Source organism: Ostrinia furnacalis, unplaced genomic scaffold (genome assembly GCF_004193835.3).
Source record: "Ostrinia furnacalis isolate ACB-3 unplaced genomic scaffold, ASM419383v2 OfSCF3663, whole genome shotgun sequence".
NCBI lineage: Eukaryota > Metazoa > Arthropoda > Insecta > Lepidoptera > Crambidae > Ostrinia > Ostrinia furnacalis.
Genome location: NW_021133902.1, coordinates 596,488 through 616,627, shown reverse-complemented (window position 1 = coordinate 616,627; position 20,140 = coordinate 596,488). Strand labels below are relative to the sequence as shown.

The following is a 20,140-nucleotide window of genomic DNA, read 5'->3' as shown; positions in this document are numbered from 1 at the left end:
TATGATCTAAGTTCCTTTATTTTTTCAGGCTAATTTGTTTCCATAATGCTTTCATACGACCAATTTCTTGACTAAATAGGTACTTTAAAGTACAACGTAAATAGATAGAAAACAAGTGAACATCGGTAATCACTTTGATGAGCGAAACATTAAACACGAAAAACAAATGAAATAATTGGGAAAATAAATGAAAATCGCTAAAAACAATTGAACATGGTATACGTACGTGAAACCGTGGTGAAACATACCGTATCTCTTTCTTATATTAGCCTACATTTGTGCCTGCAATACGATAATACGATACACATACAATGGCAGTCTCGTGCATGGCGATATAATTGTTGCATATTGCTTTTACTGTGAGATGCAGTACAGTCAGTCACGAGTTTATAAATTAAGGATATAATGTAGTAGGATTGTAGCACATTTGAGAATGTAGCACATTTGAGAATGTAGCACATTTATAATATTAGTAGAAGTAGTACTTCTACTAATATTATAAATGTGCAATTTTGTAAGGATGAATGCAGTCGTCTATAACTGTCATGGATGTATAGATGATTGTTACTTGTTGACACAAGCTCTACTGAACGGATTTTAATGAAACTTGACATTAGTCAGAAAACTACTCACATTTACAAATATTAACATACTTTGAAAATTATAAATAACTTGAAAAAATGCGACTCTTAACGCTAAAAATTAAATAACTAATTAACATACTTCTTGCTGTAATTTTTTCATGAGTAAAAAAACAATATTAACTTAATAAAAACACAATCAATTCAAAATAATTTAAATTCCTTTTTGTATCTTTAGTGAAGGTATTTTTAATACCTTCACTACCTATCAAACCTATCCGTCACTAAAAAAGTAACATTACAAAAATACCTACAGGTAAATTCACCCGACTGTACCTACTTAGGTACTTTGATAATACAATACGCTCGCGACGGGCGACACGGATATGTATCTCTAGGTAGCGAATAGCGATCTTACATAATATCCAGAGATAGATAATTATCTCTGGTAGAGAGACTCCATTGATCTGCCAAGGGATAGCAATTATGCTTTAATTATAATTATGATACAGCGAACCGTGTCGTGTTTAAGTAAATGTTATAAGTACAAAGGACAACACATAGATAACTGTTTTGTTGGAAAATTGCCTATAATACAACTGCTTATTTATCCCAAAGTTTAAATAAATAATTAAATAAATAAAAAAGTGTGTAACTTGATGTATGGTCTCTCTGCATATCAAAGGAGAGTGTGATAATTTATTAAAAAGGATAATGTCAGTACGTCTATTATTTTGCACTCAACTTATGACGTAGAGAACATGCGATATTGATCTCACATTGTCATAAAAGCACAGATTTCATTTTATTTAGATAATTAAATTTTAAAATACCTAGCATTCTCAATATTTATTGATAATAAATAGAAAATGGTATTACAAAACCTTCGTATAAAGAGACTCAAAGAACAACTACCTCAAGTAATCAAAGTTTGTTGCCCCAAAACATTATAAAATCTTTACGGTATTTTCTCATTCTACTTCACACCTTGTCTTTACTACTGAAAAATCTTCGATCTTTTTCACAAAAAATCCCGTAAAAATCCGTTCTCCTTTTATCAAGTCCGTTCAGAACATCTCTACGTTCTCGTAGCAACGCCTTACTACGAACCCCCGTAGCTACAAAACCACATGGCTACGCGTTACGAGGTGTTTGCATTCGTAGCACACGCCTACGGTTTACTGTTCCCTTGGGATACCCCGGATAGTACGAATTCATTAGTCAGGTAAATTGGTGAAAGGCTAGCTTCTGGAAGATCAATCAGGAAATAAACTTCTTATCTGTACTAATATTATAAAGTTGAAGAGTTTGTTCGTTGTTTGCTGGAACGCGATAATCTCAGGAACTACTGGTCCGATTTGAAAAATTAATTTATTTATAGCATTTATTGAGGAAGGCTTTAGGCTATAATAACATCATCCTATAGCCAATAGGGCGGAGTAGTAAAGAAAAATGTTGAGAAACGGGGAATATTATTCAAACTATTTTCACGCGTACGAAGTATAAACTATTCGAATTTCATACATCCCAAGGTGCTATTGGAATGTACCAATCAAATCAAACCAAGCGATCAATCAATCAAACGAAGCACAAAAACAAATGTCATATCAGAAAATTAGTTGGAGTTAACCAAAATACTCGTAAACGATGTTTTCCCCTTTTAATAAATATTTCAGAACATCGATTTGTATTGCATTTTCTTCAAGATATTTTCATGTCTGGCTTTCAATCTGATTTCTAGCTATTTGGAACCGAATAAAGTCCCTTGAAACTCCGTGAAATTTTCTCAAATTGCATCCCAGTTTGCGTACTGTTACAGGCTGCTTTAAGCTAGTAGCATAATAGCAGAATGCCTCTCGAGGTGGCACGTCTAACACAATGGCTTTGTAAGTCAAATGCAAGCAGCACGTACCTGCTTATGAGCGAGCGTTATCGTGAGCACCTACCTTTATGTCATGAGCAGTTACCAGTGCCGTATTATCCATAAGGCACTTTAGGCCAGTGCCTAGGGGCCCACAATAACCAGGGGCCCAGCACCCCCGATTAAAAAATTAAAAAAAAAACATATGTTAAAGATGATGTATCAGAAAAGGTCAGGAAGTTTTAAACGATTATTATAAAAAAAAATAGAAGGGTTAATATTTAAACATGCTTCTTAATCAGTACATTTTTATTTTTTAATGTTTACTTATGTTAGTTTTTTAAAAATATGCAAGATTTTCCTATTCTTTGTTTCATTTTTAAATGACTCCGATACTTTGTCCTGTAAATTGTGGCGAAAGTCTTTTCACTTGAAGGAAGACTTATACCTTTGCGATAATGATGGTACCTACCCACATTCAATTTCGTAATGTAAACAGTAATCTTTTTACCACCATTACGAGCGTCCATGTAAACCAACCGTAACACCTCATCACACACACTATGACACTTTACCATACACTACACACTTTCAATACACTGACCATGCGATAATGCTTGTTTATTTTACTTTAATCTAATTTAGTCTAATTTAATTTATAATATTTATTTTCACATTTATAAAGTTTATGTAAATACATAAGTAATTATTATTTGATTAGTGACTCGGAATTTCACACCCAGTTCACATGTAATTTGCTTACTTAGTTTTGAATTGTTTTAGTGTTCACCTACCTACCCACGTTAACTTATTTAAAAATGTTTTAGTAATAGAATGTGTTTCTTTAATTGGCTTATGTTCAAGTTGTATCTTCCTGCACATTTATGTACAATTTAATGCTGTTGAAACATTGTTAAACAAATAAAATAAAATAAAATAAATAAAGTAAAAATTTCCAAATTGCGTTGTTGTGGTATGAAAAAGGGGGGGCCCGACACGAGCTGTGCCTAGGGGCCCCGAGATGTTTAATCCGGCCCTGGCAGTTACTAAGTGTACTGGCAACTCTATAAATGTATCAATTATAATGATGAACTCCCTATTAAGTAGGTACATAATTATTCTCGTAGAAGTGAACATAATTTGTTTGGAACCCATAATTATTATTGAGAAGTCAATCTTTAAAACACCAAAATAATTATATGCATGCATTATGCCTACATCCTAAAAGATACCATAATCCATTCGACCTAACTGTGTACCTGGCGCTGTGCGAAAGAATAAGTAAACCACGGCCAAAACTCCTTTAAAACAAATAACTCATCTTGTACTTATTACTGAGTAAACAGAAATACTATTACTTGATAATGGTCAAGTAATTTACTTGAATTAAATGTCGTGATATAATCAAATTTCGCACTGCGCCAGGTACACAACCGGGTTATACTCGTACATGTGGGAAGTGGGAGTTCTTGGTTTTAATGAAACTCAGATGAACTGAGGAACTTGATGTATTTCGCGTTATACATCTTACAGCTTACACGTCTTTTAGAGCTTTTACTACAATCTTATAACAACTCGATCGTCTTCCATAACTCACAACACACTTATCTAGTCTTTTAAAATGCTATTCTCACTCTCAATCCTCATTCCCCATTTATAGGTACCTTCAGTTCCATAGACCAGTCATTTCTCATCATTCCGCCGTTCAAATCATAAACAATCTTTTATAATCTGTCCTCCTACTATTCCGTTAGACACAAAACTCATTAATCTTATTAATAAAAAGTTACACCTATGATGAACTCTGGATTAAAATGACATTTCCACACTAAATGACAACTTAAGCCAGTGTTCAACTACTAGGGTGTGACTTTTATTAATAAGGCCGTAGCTGTATTATTTGTACCTACTTATGAACAAATGCAAGTGAAGTACAAAGTGTAACTAAAAGGAAGCTTGCGCTAGAAGTGGCGCGCGCCGGACAATAGCTTGCGAGTCAAATGCATAACGCTGCGCCCTGGTTTCTTCGCAACTCATGTGTGATGCTGCGTTTTGAAATGGTAATGAAGTTATATTATAGCTGGATATATAACATGGGATGTAAGAGTAGGTAAATAGCTGTTTCCGGGACTATTTATAAGTTTCTAAGAACACTTACCAAGGAAAACTAAACAAATTTTGAGGTACCTAGGTATTGGCACACCTATAGAGAAAGTAACTTCAGTGGAACCCTAAGGCTGAGTTGCACCACCTAACTTTGACCGTAACTATAACGATAACCGGTGTTTTTGTATGGAGTTTGACAGATTTTTGACGTTTGTTAAAGTCAAAGCAAGATGGTGCAACCCACCCTAAGTATTAAAAGGTACCTAGGGATGTTTCCTGGGTCAAAAAGCAAGAGTTTTAATTAGTCCGTCAGTTAACTTATCAAAAAATACTCTACACGTATTTTTCACTTTTTCAAACTAATGAAAATTTCTATATTAATAATTTCGTCAAGGGGTACGGTAGACTGGATCGAAACCTTATATGAATAACAAAGCATAAAAAAATAACGATTTTGAGTCGACAACATATATCCGCAAAATTCGTATAATGGAGAATTTCGTTAAATTCCGATGGCATTGACAAACAAACCGCTGTCGCCATCTTTAGTAGTTCACCATCCACTCACTATGCGATCAACGCCAAAAGCTGGGTTGTCATCGATCCATAAATAAATGGAAATCAGTGCGTTTCGCGATTTTTATGATAATATACTCTTTGTTATGTGTTTTTTCTTTAAACCTGGTATTGGCCGATTCAACCACAAAAAAAGAATATTAGCCATAACCAAAGTTGAAGTTCAAATGTCAATGTCATTTAGTTTCGCACAGTGATAAATTCCAGTGACATGCAATTTTTGTAATGGTAAAATATTTGTAAGAAACTGCAAACAAATGCAAATGTGCAGTTAATGTGTGGAATGCGACAACATTATACTCGGTAAGCGGCTTAATATTTTTTTTTTATTTAACCCGAAAAATAATAATAAATGACCACATGCCTCAGAATACGGAACAAACCAGAAACCGTCAACGGGCGTAAATGTGTATTCATATAAAGTACTCCAAATCGCACTACTTTGACTTTAGAGCAATCAGTCAATGGCCGGCGCGCGCATTGTTTACATATCCGTCAGATTGACACTTTATAATTAAATTATGCCGTCTTGTGCCGTTCCAACATGTAAGAATGCTACTGGAATTACGAAGAAAGTGCATGGGATCATGTTTTATCCGTAAGTAGCACATTTCCAATTCATTTTAATTAAATAATAATTTTCAAAAAAAATCACGGTTGTATTTTGTAAGTGTTGCCACAGGTCAACGGAATATTTTACCCTACTTTTTTATATTGAATTACATTTGTCTACTTATAAAAAATTCACGCGTTAATTTTGTTAGCGTTACCACAGAATAATGGAATATTTTCCCCATCCTTTTTGTTTTAATTAGTTTTTAGTGTAATTTCATCCATGACATGACAACCTGATTAATTAAATTATAAGTGCCACTTGTGGTCTAAACTGAATAAATATTTTTGATTTTGATTTGATTTCAATATATTGAATTAATTTATAATATTACTCCCTAATAATGAGGAGATAATAAATTACTATCGTGAATTTCATACTTTCCCATTTATTCAAAAGTAAGGCATTGGTATCAACAGATCAGCAGCAGCAATATTTGTATATTTAATAATAATTTTAAGTAATTAATTATTGCTTACATACTTACTCTGATTTTTTTTCAGGATACACAGCCAGAGTTGCCTCGCAATCAAATTTAAGTATTGGTGATGTTTTTGATTTGGATTCTGTTTTTGACTCCAAGAAAAGTTAAACTAAAAGCACTAGCAAATTTTCATTTGGCAAAACAACTTATTGCAAATTTTTAATTCGCAAATGTCGTGTTTGGCATATTATTGTTTACCAAATTATTGTTTGGCAAAGTATGTTTTGCCAAATGTTTCATTTGGCAAAAATATTTCACGATAAACAATTTACAAAATAATTTGATTGGTGCATAGAATGGAATACAAATAAGCCTGTGGTTATTATTTTGTTTCGTGAGTAGTAAATATAAAAACAATCTATATTAATTTTCATATTTCATTCTTTTTTTTCGAAATTTCCAAATGATTCATTAACAATAAAGGTGATTCTAGCGCTCGGCGGCCGCTGCCGCGGCACGCTTCGCTCGCCTTCGCGCGTTAATGGTCACTGTTCTAACCTAACCTAACCTACTATTTTCTGCAATACCTACTTTCTGCAACCATACTGTTTTCTGCAATCTCTTTGCTTTACATAAAATTCTTGTGAAAACCATGATCATGTGCCTATGCTTTGATTTGTGGGTAACGGTGGGTAAGTATGTGAAGTGTCAATTTGACCAAACAAATTATTTGGGATATAATATTTGGCAAAATAAAACATTTGCTATATAAACATTTGCCAAGTAAAATTTGGCCAAATGATAATTTGACCAAATGAATTAGTTGCGAAAAGTACAGTTGCTAAAAGTTCATTTGGGAAATGAAACTTTGGCGATAAGTTGTTTGCGAAGTGAAATTTGGCGAAAAGTAATTTGGCCAAACGGAAGGATACCGGCCCGTGACGTCAATGAGTGCATAAAAGTGCCGCACTTTGTGACGTCTCGCGGAACTTCAACGCACCATCTATGTAATTATTTGTTAGATTGACAAATAAAAATATAGATGTCCAATATTTTTTGATATTAAACATGACGGACTAAAAAATTTTTTTTAGGAAACTAGCCTATTGTTTGTATTGTGCAAGATTTCTCCTTCCTCATTAATTGTAGTAAGAGCTCGCAACCACAATTTATCTATTTCGCTTTTCATAATTATAATACTTATGTAAGTTACAAATAAAATCTATACAACGTTGAGTCGAAAAACTCAACTTTGTAAAGATTTTCTTCAACATAAATCGTACGAAATATTTTAAAATATCCATCTAAAGATTCATCTCTCTAATCCCCAACAATTTTCCCGCAAAAATATTATCACAAAATGTGTTCGTAAGCTCTCCAGCATGAGCGCTAAGCCCGCTACAAAATTACTTAGAGCACCCTGCACGACACCTCGTATACCGGACATTAGTAGAATCCTGAGTAGGGTGACCATGTATTTGGACTTTTCATCGTTAATCCGAAATTCTGGGAAAAAGATTTTGTAGATTTTTTTGAGAGAAAACTGCTCTACTACTCGGTAGGTACGTTGCAAAAATTCTACGTAATGTACTTCACTATACGAGTAGCTTTAAATAATGGAAAAGTGAATATCAAGTGACTTGCGTTGGGAAACGCCAATGTCTACACCACAGAACCCCGATCTATGTTCTGTGGTCTACACTATAGAAGTAGGGTGATTTTTATGACTTACTCGTATTATGTCAATTATCGTTATTTTTATAACAATACGAGTTTGTCTGTAGTTAGATAAAATCGTACATCATACACTAATCTTGATAAAATCATTTTAGCTTATAAAAAAGTAGCCGTCCACTGTTGGACGTAATGCCTCCCCAAGCAACGCGGCAACGTTACAAAGGTCACAGAGTTTGTATTTGATATGTCCGGCTTTTGTAAACACTTTTCAAAGTAGATGGTGACCCTAGCCTTGAAATAATGTTGGAATGTGGACCTGAAATATTCTAGTGCGCGCCATAGAGTCCTATTTCTGGAATATTTTGGCCATTATTCCAACACAAGCTTTACATAGGCCATTGTGTGTATAAAATTATGTCATTTAGCTTACGAGAAGAAACTAAGACGGCTTGAAATTGAATTCTATAGTTCATCATCTTTTTCTTTAGATTATTTTAGCCTCCATTGTAGGAGAATGATCCTTTTAAATTCAGAAGATATAAATTGAACATTTGACCTACACTCCCCACGCTACACTACGAATGATTGAAATTGAGAACGATTTTTTGGCTGACGGTTAATGGAAAAATTGGTCTTCACTCCCAATGATGTCCAGACGGGTTGGGAAGGCTTGAACTGTAGACAAAACAGGTGTAACATGATATCTAATTAGCTAAATATGGTGATTGGTGGTGGTGTCACATGCGTGCGTATTGTTATAAAGTGGCGTGTGACGTCACGATATTTTAAATATTTGTAATTACTTGACTTACTTAAAATGAAAAGCACTGCATTATTCTTATGAATTACTAGCCGCCGCCCGCGACTTCGTACGCGTGGATCCCGTTTTACCCCCTTAGGGGTGGAGTTTCGTAAAAACCCGTCTTAGTGAGCACCTAGGTTCTAAATAAAGGATGAGTGAGTCAGTCAATCAGTGACCTTTCGCTTTTATAGATATAGATTCAACAATGACAAAGAAATTTAACTACAAAATAATAGAAGAAATAAATAGTTCTGCGTGCGCGCTAGATTGAACCACGCAGTCGCCAATTTGGTTGAACAGTGCCCACTCGTGGTCGCGCTATGTGAAATTGGACAGAACGCCAAGATTAAAAACTATTGATTGCCCGGTTTTTGGAGGCAAAAGTATATTGATAAATCCTAACGGGAAAATGTATCGGCTTAGGATTTAGTGAAAATTGGAAACTAAATTGGAAGCAGAGTTTATAATGATTCAACGAAATGTTGTTTCATATTTTAATCTTGCCACGGAAAATCTAAACGAAATTCAACCACTGCACCGGAGAGAAAATTGTGTGAAATTGTTCAGCAAAACTCGTATAATGTATAAGTTGACTGCCAAGATACAATGTTAGAATGAAACTCTAGAAAGATTCTAATTTAAGTCCATATGTATAAATTTTTCGATGTTTTAACTACCTTTTTCCTGCTTGTTTTTCTGTAGATTACGATAAAAAATAACTTAATATTGTAAAGTTTTTTTCTAAATCCTTGCAGCTTTATTTGCGTGAAGGAATATCAATCGAAATCCATCCACACTAACTAATATTGGGACAAATAATAAATTCACATCAATGGTATTCATATAAATATCTCTACAGAAGTTCGAACTTCTGTTCCTGGTATAGTAGGTACACAGATGTGGGTAAACTAAAATCCACAGTCTACATCCATTCGAGGATCGTTAAACTAGTTAATATCACACATATCGAGTTTACAGCCGATTCGGTCACCGAAATTAACCAATAAGCCTTCATTTGGGCCATAAACGGGTTGGCGGTATTTATACTATAGCAGGGTTTCTCAAAGTGGGGTATGCGAACCCCTAAGCGCTCCTGCACACGACGCCGCCGCGCCGTCGCCGCGCCCCTACAGTGTTTATACACGCCGAGTAAAACCGCCGCCGCGCCGCCGAAGCATAATGAGGATCAGTACTGTTGTAGAAAATTCAATAAAACTAGTATCTACGTTAATCTTTAAGACATAAGAAAGATAACTATATCTTTTTGAATTATCCAAATCGGACCATTACTTACGAAGATATTAAGTAATAAACATAGGCCGTTTTTGCCGCTAAAAGACAACGTACGCTGGGCCGCGTGACGTCACTATATCCGAATCGAGCGCAGCCGGCGTACTATTGGGATGGAAAATATTTTTTTCCAGCTAAACTATCANCTCAGAAAAACTAAATAACAGGTAGGTATTGCGTGTACATCGAAATGATCTTCATAGCAATGTCTTGTAGCCTAGGCAGAGTGTATCTGCCTCAGCTATACTTATTGTTAGAAGTAAATAAAATAATATTTATACATTTTTATATTTTACTTGGACGAAGATATGACTCTAACAACACTTATGAACACTTTATTTGAATAAATCGCCAAATATACCACCGCGGAGACCCTAATCGCGTCTCCGCGTTCCATTGAATCGTATGAGCGTATGGATTTTTTGCGATATTTTTCACAATTTCTATTTAAAAAAAATACCTATCGATAGCTTACTTTAATCTGATGAATAAATGTCATAACAAGTTTTTCTCTAAAACTGATAGTTTGGCTAGAAAAAAATATTTTCTATCCACGCAGTACGCCGGCAGCGTACGGATCGGATATAGTGACGTCATCGGTCCCGCGCCGGGCGGTAAGTGAACTTTTTTAGTAATTTGGCCATAACTTCGTCAATTTTTGTCGTAGAACAAAAATTTTTGGACTGTATATTAAGGATTTCTTAGACCTATAAATCTGCATTCACAGCTAAAAATCGAAATGATCCTCATTGCGCCAGCGGCGCGGCGGCGGCGCGGCAGCGGTGTTCACGCGGCGCGTATAAACAGTGCAAAGGCGCGGCGGCGACGTTGCGACGGCGTCGTGTGCAGGAGCGCTAAGGGTTCGCTATTCAAGGGCAGAGGGTTTGCGATAAGATTTACGTAATGGTGGCAGAATTAAAATTGTCCAAAATTACTCCTAAAATTGACTCCCATTTGCGACAAGAAACAAACATCATCATATTAATATTTTGAAATTTATTGAAATTAAAAGTTTATTTTCTGCAGTAGTCAATTTTATTATTTTCTTTAGGGGGAGGAGCTAATTAGCTAGTTATGGGGTTCGCTGTCACCTGGAAACTTTAACAGGGGTTCGTGGAGCCGAAAGTTTGAGAAACCCTATTATAGTATAGATTATGCGGAATAGGGTTACAGGATTATCGGGTGATATACCTCCATTTGGAGCATTGAACTCGATATTAAATTATTATTTAGTTTACTTTCTGCTTTCCGTAACTTCTACGATATCTTGTTTCTTACACTAACTTTGGCCCCGTTTCATTCCCATAGGGGGTGAATTTCGCAAAAATCTGTTTTAGCGGATGTCTATGTTATATTAACATGAATGTCAAATCCAATTTGCTTTGAGCTGTGTGTGTTGATAGATCAGTCAGTAATGGTTTCTTTTTATAATACATACCTATACTTGAAGAAGAATAGGTATGACTAAGTTGGTACGATTAAAATCAAAAATTTAACTGTGTTTTCCATTGAGTGAGGTTTTCCCTCACTGGTTGTGAGTCATAGGCTTCTGAAATGGCAATTAAAAGAGATGAGAATCGTTGTATTTTAATTAGAATTCGTGTGTACATTTAAGAATATTGTATTGCAATCTAAAGAGACTTAAGATAATAACTTGCTCTGTACCTTCTTAACTATTTTTGTGTCCATTAAAACAAACATTACCTTTGTTATATATCGTCAATTCTTATGTATTCTAGCATTCCATTAACTACTTACATTAATCCCTGATCCACGTCCATTAAATAATTAAATAACTATTTAGTTACAGTGCAAAGTTGCAGCCATGGTTCCAGCTAATTTAATTTCAAACTGCGCTAAAAACTTTATTATCCCCCAGTTAATGTGACTGGGGACTGACAAACTTGTAATGCTCTTTGAGGAGCGGATTTTTGTTCATAGTTTTGTATTTTAATGCCACTTTTTATATTTAATTTCTTTATCTTTCAGATTATTTGGTAAATACTCATAATTTTCATCTTTTATCATCTTCATCATCGTCTGGTTATTCAGTCTCTACTAAAAGAGTATTTACCAGAGGCAAATTGAGTTAGTATTTGGCACTCCCATTGAGTTACAATGTACCTACTACGCTAGTAGGTAATATTACTTCAACGTATATTCCCGACGATCTGATAGCATAGGGTTGGAGAAACCTTATGTCCTTTAACCGTGGATGTCGTACGTACATCCATAGACATAGAAATACTAATTCCAAAATTATCGATTTTTCAGTGACTCAACTAGGAATCCAATCTAGAACACAAGTTTAAAACCGATTCACGACATCACTAAACCGTCGGGCCGTCATAAAAGAATATTTCGTTGCGAAATAGGTACGCACTATCTTGTCTGTATTGCGGATATAAAATACTTATCCCATCCTTTAGTGACGTACCACTAAAGAAACATTTACGAAACGTATCCGTATAAAATAGAATACCGCATTTAACAGCGACTATAAAAACGGACATTCAAATTTGTGAAGCGGTCGGTTCGATGCTCGTAAATATATCGTAAAATCCATTCATAGCTTATTTGGGGGTTATTGTTCAATCGATACATCGAAAGGGTGACGATAAATCGGTCGAGGGTTACAAATTTAGGTTGTAAATTACGGTCGTCAAACCTATATTTACTGTTCCAGTCGAAAAGGAACGGGAATGGAGGTATGATAGCCAAGGTCATAAAATAAGTAAAGGTCAGTGGCTCTACATATAGTTGAAAGAAGCCAAGTTATTGATATTTGATGGTATGATAGTAAAAGCTTAAAGTTTCTAGGTTCTAGTCTAGGTTTTTAGGTGTTGGCTTCGTTCAAATTAAACTAAAGCCCAACACTGATCGCCTATCAATACGTAGTTTAACTACTACAAACATCCCTGAGAAGGTTATTATTATAACAAGGCATATCTTTAGAACAGAGTATGGATCTTCGTCTTTAATATACGTTGCCTGACCAGAGGGTTTAGTGTGAGTTTACATCAAACGCATTCGACAACGAAAAAAAAAATTGAACTAATAAACTCTACTGTCTTTCTAGGTATTACCACAGAATAATTAGTACTACGTACAGAAGTTTTACTTCGCGAAGGTATTTAAAAAAATGTATGCTCAATGTCATTAACAATATGGTGTAATTTAGCCTGTCTCAAGAGTCAAGCACCATTTTGTTGACAAACGTCAGTGATCGGCACTGCGCCGAAGCTATAGGGCTGACTTCGGTAAAATGATGTGACGTGAGGTGCCAAACTGCGGAAAATGGCGGAGGAAATACATGATTTAGCATGAATAATATTAACTACTTATTTACCTCTCAGTGTCTTGAGCAACTTAAAAAAGTACATTCTGTCTTTTTATTATTATTTAGGCAGTTAAATACTGCACAGTAACAGTATTTAGTACACCATTTTCTTTATTTTCTTCCATCATACACAAGAATACGCGTGTGTGAGTCAATGTTCGCTCATATGTGAGGCCTTGTCAAATAGTATCCTGTAGGTGGGCCATCGTGCGTGTTTTGTTTTCGATGTAAACTCGCGGAGATGAACAGGCCTGGTATTACCCTAGACTGTAAATTACAATGGGGCCCCCATATTGCTGTTTTGGCGAGAAGACTTAGTTATGCTGCCTTTGCGGTGAGAAAGATCAGAAACTTGACTGATGTTGAAACAGCAATTTTCATAGTATTATGTCTTATGGTCTTTTACTGTGGGGCTCAGCAGTAGACATAGAATCAATTTTCATTTTACAGAAAAGAGCTGTTCGGGCAATATACGGTCTTAAACTACGTGACTCGCTTAGAGAAGTTTTAAAGAAATCAACATGACTAATTCTTCCACAATCCAAAAATGGGCGACATTCATTTGTTTTCTATTTATAATTAATGTTTGCCCTTGATATTACTCGTACAACCTTTTCCTACCATATTCGAATGTATATTATCATGTTTCCCATACGTTTTAGTGCTCGGATGTCCGTAAATTATTCCCAAGAGGGGTGATTTTCGCAAAACAATTCCAGCTTATCACATCTGGTCTGCGTCATGTCACTCTGACGTGGCAGTTCCCTGTTGGGGTATGGTAAAATGAACCCAATTACGGAGGATTAATGCTTCATTTTCCATCTTTTGTTGGATGTTGCATTATTGTGACCATTCGTATTAAACTACAATCTGTGCCCGTGACTTCGTACGCGAAAAAATAATTTGTCCCGTTTTTGCAACCTTATTCATGCATTAGTTGTTGGGTGATGGTATAATAATATATCTTATAGCCTTCCTCGAGAAATGGGCTACTTATCTAACACAAAAAGTTTTTTTCAAATTGAACCAGCAGTTTCTGAGATTAACGCGTTCAACCAAACAAAGAAACTTTTCAGCTTTATAATATTAGTAAAGACACGTAACTTTACATAATTTATATTTTTAACAAGACCTTGGTTTAGTATCAAACACGGTAATTTTGCTTGTACTTACGTTTATTCCTATTAAGTATTTATAGTAGAATTTCCTCTTCGCGCCTATTTTTCGCATATTTTACGTAGGTACTTAATACATCAAAGCATGAATCCTTATTCTCAAGTTGTGAAACTTAAAAGACACGTAGGCGGTACGGAATTGGTACCCAGAATAAGCCCTTGAGGGTTCGTTAAATACCCCTTAATCCACACAAAGGATACTGATAATGGCTTCTATTTTCGTATGATATTATGATTTTTGATGGGAGAATAATTTTAAGAAGCTTTCAGGTGCTGGAGACTTTTTGTGAAAGTTTTGATAGAAGGAACTTTATGATAGTCGATAGGTTAAAGTTCAAATATCTTGAACTCTCTTTCTCACTCAAATGACTCGGTGTTTTGGGGTTCCAGGGTTGTGCAAAATGTCTGTATTTTATTTACAGTTTTCCTAAGAAATTACCCTTATAATACTTTTCTAATTTTTTTTTTCAAAATCAAAACCTTTGAAGTCCAAATTAAATTATAAAATAAATAATAAATAACTTTATTGTGTCTTTAACAATGCTCATGGTGTCTTAACGAAAAAATTACATTTAACAATAGGAGCTGTATTAAGGTAGGGATCATTAACGTCTATGCTAGTTACATTTAAACTGTAAATTTTTTTTTCATATTCGTTTCAGCCAAATGACGTCTACTGCTGGACAAAAACGTTCCCCCATTCATAATGTTTGTAGGTACCTACTTACTACAACAAAGTTTTAAGGCAATATAAAATGCGATATTAACAATCAAAGAAAGTGTCATTTAACATTTTATATTACGTTTTATCATGTTACAAATCTGAACCCACCTTAACATTCAGTGTATTAGGGCAACCTCTTTATACAGGGTTTAATCTTAATATTTTTTTACACATGAATGAACATCTTTCGCACAGTAAAGCTATAAAAGGAACCGATATAATTTTCTCCTTTTACCGATATATCACATGACCCTACCCGGATATCCGGATAACCGAATACCCGGATAACCGTAGATAAAATCGCACATCTTTCAGTTTAATAATCTCTCCTTTAATTAAATGAGATATATTTAGGGTTTCCGTAATTGAGTTCCACGGTATTGAATATGCGATCGAAGATTCAATATGTACAAGTACAATATACAGTCAACGTCAAACAGTTTGTGACACCCAAAGTAGCCAAAAAATTGACAACACTACCTTATTTCAATTCTAACAAAGACGTGTTGCAAATCTTTTGGCTACTTTGGGTGTCGCGAACTACATATTTGACGCTGACTGTACTCGAAAGTACATGCGTAGTCGCTCTACATCAATTCAGTTTCCAAGAAATCGAAGCCTATTTTATTTATTTCATTTACTGACATCGTATGTCGTAGAATATCGTAAACTTCATTACAATATTATGTATGTCATAACTTACCAAATTCTAATTTATCATACCAAATTAAAGCATTATCAAGCAATTTTCTTTTAAAATCAAAAAGTACAGTCGACGACACATCATACCTTGCATTTTGTCGCAAAATAACTCTGTAGTGTTTTCTTAAAAATAACTAGGATTAGTATTTAATTCGAGTCGCAACTCCTTCAATGGCATTTCCGACTTTGTAGAAAGTTTTTCTTTCTGGAGCTGCATCGAGCAAAATGAACGGATTGCAGTTCGAAGTTAGACTGATCTTTCGAGGATGTCTACTATGTCCAGTCTTAAATGGAGAGGATGTCTCGAAGTTTGTCTCGAACATTCGAACCAGGTGCGGTTTGAAATAGTGCAGCTGTTGTACAGTTACGTCACTTTTTTTAAAAGAACAGATTGAAAAATCTCTACAATTGTACAGTCACGGAATGAAAAGGTTCGTCAGTTTTCAAATTGATTCCTTCAACGAATCGCGAGCACATATTACCTTTTGAAACTATGTTACAGAATAATCTCGAAGTTAGAGAAAATAATCTTTAACTGTTCGTCAGTAAAGTTCAAAATTATTCAGATCAAAGTTGTTTGACGATTTATCTTGTCAAGAAGATTATTATGATTGATAAACTAAAACCTTCTTGTTGGTTCAAACTGCCATTATTATTTCTTTTAAATAAAAAAAACTATTGTCAATTGGTCAATGTCATCATTGCATTGCACTGATGGGATAGAAAAATAAACAAGCAAAACCTTATTCGTTAGCAAACGTCATATTTATTTAAATGTTAGCAGCACTGTTTCTTGCACTGTTATGTTGGCAGGTTTGACTCTCACAGTACCTATTAGTGCAAGCGAAAACCGACACTAAGGTGACGAACCTTTTCATTCCGCGACTGTACAAACTTTCATGGTCACTAACAGATTAATTGTATTATTGACAAGATTGCTATACCATGTTACCTTAATTTCGAGTTTCCGATATTTCGGCACTGTTGCAAGCGCCATGATCACGGAGTAACTGCAACAGTGCCGAAATACTTATCGGAAACTCGAAATTAAAGTACATGGTAGCAATCCCGTCAATAATAAAATTATTCTGAACAATCTCTGGTATGAAATCGAAGTCTATGTATATCCAGTGTTAAATGGAGGAAGATGTCGAGCAGTTTAATTGTCTCGAACATTCTAGCCAGGTGCGGTTTGAAACAATGCAGCTGTTGTACAGTTACGTCACAATTTATTATTTTGTTAAGACAATAATAAGATTGTTATTTTGGTTTCAAAGTTTATTCAGAAGGAACCCACCCTTAACACAAGCTTATAGGTATTTGGTGGCGCCCACCCTTAACTCCGATCGGTACATAATGCAAAACGTGTATAGCACCGGTGATACATCCATTAATGCACTTTGCTTACTTAATGGCCGCTAAAATGGAAATGTGGTAAATGGCGTTTTCAATTTGTGACTTTTATGCGTCAGTAAGTATACATTAAAGTTAAACTATAACATTAGTATAATAATAATCGTATAATCTTAACTAAGGGCTTGTCCCAGTGAAATCCAGTTTTGCGGTATCCAGTAATGCAGGACCCATGTCAAATGTCATTGGTTGTTTGAAATTCGAACTAATCAGTTTTTTTCGGGATACTGCAAACGGGATGTTCGTGTGAATGTTTATATTAGAACACGAATACTAATAAACGGGATCCTGCAAAAAACGGGATGTCTCCGTGAGAACAAGCCCTAAGACTTTTAATTGCTATGACCTTTGATAGGTTTTGATTTGATAGAATCTGTACTCCTTTAATGTGCATAATCCCAAATTTAATTTCTTTATTCATACGGCTCTTTTTAGGGGTTTTACCAGATAATTTACCTAAACACCAAAATTTAGTTAAAAAGTTGGCACGACTGAGAATCGAACCCGGCACTTTCTCCAATCTAGTCTGTCAGACTGTCAGCGAGCCCTGGATCAAAAAAATAGTCTTAGTGCTATTTTTAGGTTAAAATTTCCCTTATCTTCAAATTGAATTAAAATCCAGACCTAAATTCTACGAAATTATTCTCAGACCTTTATTTCAACTAAAGACTTTATCATAACGGTTCCCCGAATTTGGTTGAGTGAGTTAAATTAATTGAATTAATGAACAAAACAAGCCTTGCAAAGCTGTAAACCATTTCATCTTGATTTGGGACTAAATTAACAGCTTAAAGACTTTTGTTTTTGTGGTTATAATCAAAAACGTCTCTATTTTAAGATCATTTAGGCTTAGAATAACAATAGAGCGCAGGTTTGATATCGGTTTCAAATAGCATTCAAAAATAAAAGAAAATTAACGTATTACGAGTAATTTAAAACTTCGAGACAATAAGGTTAAAACCTTTTTGGTCTCAAAATAAAAAATAAGGCATCATCAACCGTCATCTATTTTTTTAAACGGACATTTAATTCTGGATTTATTTAATTGAATAATATTAATTACTTGATTATAAGGACGTGTCTAGGTTATTTCCAGTTTAAATAAGTACGTAATTCATTGATGCTACGTGTCATGGACTCGTGGTTTGGTTAGGATGCTCGTTAAAAAATTAATATTATCTGCCTACTACAACGATCTTAAATAAAGTTAATCTAATAAAAAAATATTAAATAACTAACCTTTTTGTTTGCCATGTCCTCGACCTCTGTGGTGATCAATGTATTTTTAAACACACTCCTGTCCTGTTGCCAAAACCAGCCAGTGTTTTCCTTGAATTGTGTCCACTTTCTTTACTTAGCTTATCAGCCTACACAGCATAGATAACGCACTCGATCAACGTCCAGGAGTTCCTAATAAAAAACTGCAATCGCTCATCTTAACTGATTGCCACCGATCTGTCAACACTGTCTCTATCTACAATGTAAAACCTCCATGTTGCGTCGCACAGAACGTTCGAAAAGCAAAACTGTTTTTGAATTTTCAAATTTCCGAAAGTGGAACGAGTTTGTTTGGTTTTGTCAAAACAGAGTTTATTTTTATTTGCGAAAAATCGAATGGTCTACAATGAGTACTGGCAGGCAGATTCCGCCATTTTTACTGGGTGGCCACGCATGCGCGCTGTCCCAAGATTCTCACACATGCGCTTTGTAAGTGCGGCATTAAAAATTAAAATTGGCATTGTTTTGGTTGGTCTTCTTATGAAAAATTAACGCTAAAACCGCTTCCATTCCAGGATGAGGGAAAAACAAAGGTCTTTTGTAGAAGCAACAGTTTATCTGACAAGAATAACATTAATTAATTTGGATAAAACCTTCTCTGTATTAGGTTTCTTGTTTCATTCCTGCATTTTCAGTCGCTAATTAACAACACCTTAGTTCGCGTTACACACGATTTCAATGATAAAATTAGTACATTAAATATCGTTTCTTCATATGATTTGACCTGGAAGTAGTCCGTGGCAAAAATAAACTAAGAATTGAATTCGGAAAACCGTGTTCTTGCGTTACATCAGACAACTCCGAGTCTCCGACTAACAAAATGATTTAATTTGGGTAAGATCAGTCGCCAGGCAAGCGAAAGGTCGTGGGTTCAATTCCCGCTTGAGGCAATATTTATTTTTTAGGTAAGAAAAAATACGTTTTTCTTTTGATAAATATTCTCAGGTATTACTTAGGTAGGTAACTTTATAATTCAGTAAGCCAACACACATTTAGCAGTTTTACAAGTATTTCAGGCACTTTCATGTTGTACAAAGAAATGATAATATCTTAAAAGTTATGACGGTTAGAAATTATTTATCTACCTACAAACATCCTGCCTGTTTCTATTTCAGACTATACTCGTAGGCTAAGGGTCTCATATCTTGGTACATTGACAGCATCAATCGGCGGAAGAGGTGCCACCAGGTGACGGCATCAGGAACCAGGACGATAACGTGTTTTATGTGCCGATGGTGTTATTGAAATAGGCATAAAAGTAGTTTTTTATGTTGGGAAATACCAGAGAGATGTATCGGAGACATGGCATATTTTTGTTATTGCTGAAGAAAGCTATGTATGTAATGTACGAAGTCGAAAGTCAAAAATGTCTTTATTTAATTCTAAACTGGACCGCAAAGAAAAAGAGTCGGTTAAAAAAATCTTCAATATCTTCATATCCAACGTAGCTTTGTTAATTAAGACAATTGATTCCAGCTTTTAATTTTTTGTAAAATAAATAAAAATGCGTATTAGTTTTTCCAGTATGTTTTGAAGATTTTCTAATCGACCCTTTTTCCTAGGGGCTCAGTTACTTAT

At 34.9% G+C, this 20,140-nt stretch overlaps 1 protein-coding gene across 1 annotated transcript in view; it reads right to left on the bottom strand.

Moving 5' to 3' along the window:
- Positions 1 to 18,901, bottom strand: part of LOC114358096 (potassium channel subfamily K member 18) — a 29,789-nt gene extending 10,888 nt beyond the window's left edge. Inside the window, exon 1 of the mRNA XM_028311972.1 lies at positions 18,524 to 18,901. The gene's annotated coding sequence lies outside the window, so the exon portion shown is untranslated. The remainder of the gene's footprint in view (positions 1 to 18,523) is intronic.
- Positions 18,902 to 20,140: the final 1,239 nt, after the last annotated feature.